Below are 1,230 nucleotides of genomic sequence, written 5' to 3' on the forward strand. Positions count from 1 at the left end.
CTCTCTCTCTTTCCCTCTCTCTCTCTCTTTCTCTCCCTCCCTCTCTCTCTCTCTCTCTCTCCCTCTCTATCTCTTTCCCTCTCTCTCTCCCTCTCTCTCTCCCTCTCTCTCTCTCTCTCTCTCTCAGACACACTGATCAGATGGACTCAGCATTTGAATCATGAGGACGTCCACACACAGAGCTCTATTCATGGCTCGAGCACACACATCAGAGGGCAGGAAAGGCCCAGCTCCATAAACAGAGAGGCCAAACAGATCACACTGCTCGTCTTCTCTGTGTATGAGGCGTGGGGGGGGTCATCATATCAGCAGCAGCTGCACACTTAGTCTCTTTTGATTAAAACACACACACACACACACACACACACGGCGGTTCATACCTCATTTCTCTCCCAGTGACACTACACGAGTGTCGTTACTTCCTCCAGCACGGATGCTGCTCAGCTGTGTGTCTGTAGGCAGAGTGAGCGATGACGGTGGGAGTGGTGGTTGAGTCCTCCGTCTCCTCTAAAGCCCACACATCATTTACGCAGAGCAAAGTCTCTAAGATGAGCAGATCTCGGATCAGAGCTCCGTCTTGCGCGTGTTGGTGTGTGAGTTAAAGACCAGACTTTAGTCTCAGGACTCGAGTTCAGCAGATGTCCTCGAGCCAAACATCGAATCCTCACCGGCTCTGTGGCTCACCCTGACCTTCGACCTTGGTGTTTGAATGGCATCTTCATTTGGTGTGTTTGACCTGAGCAGTTCTCTCACTGCCTGTCTTATTGCTTCTCTGCTCCATCCGGACAGTTGAGATTGACAGGCAAATGAAGCAGAAGTAATTGTCTTTCTCACACAAATAACCAGTGTGCATCAAAACACTTCCGTGTGTCTCATTCACCTCCCTGCATGCAGGTGGGTTTGCAAACGGAAAAGTAATCTGACCCAGAAATGTAATCTAATCGATGGTAATGTCTCTTTCTCTCCTGCAGTCTGCCTAAATCTAATCTCCAGACAGAACATCTTCAAACAAATCACATTTCACTGTAATCTCAGCTCCAGGATCAGTCGGTAATAAAATCACCAGACTTGTTCTGATACATTTTCGCCTGTCCCTGTTGCACAATATTTATCTCATAGCCGAGTTGCAAAACTGATTTTGAAAATGAGTTACAGTACAAAGAACGACAACATTAAAAGGTCTTTGAGGTCTGAGTTCAAACTGAGCAACAACATTCCTGTTTGGTGCTT

The sequence above is a fragment of the Anarrhichthys ocellatus genome, unplaced genomic scaffold (genome assembly GCF_004355925.1).
Source record: "Anarrhichthys ocellatus isolate YVR2014 unplaced genomic scaffold, GSC_Weel_1.0 scaffold170, whole genome shotgun sequence".
NCBI lineage: Eukaryota > Metazoa > Chordata > Actinopteri > Perciformes > Anarhichadidae > Anarrhichthys > Anarrhichthys ocellatus.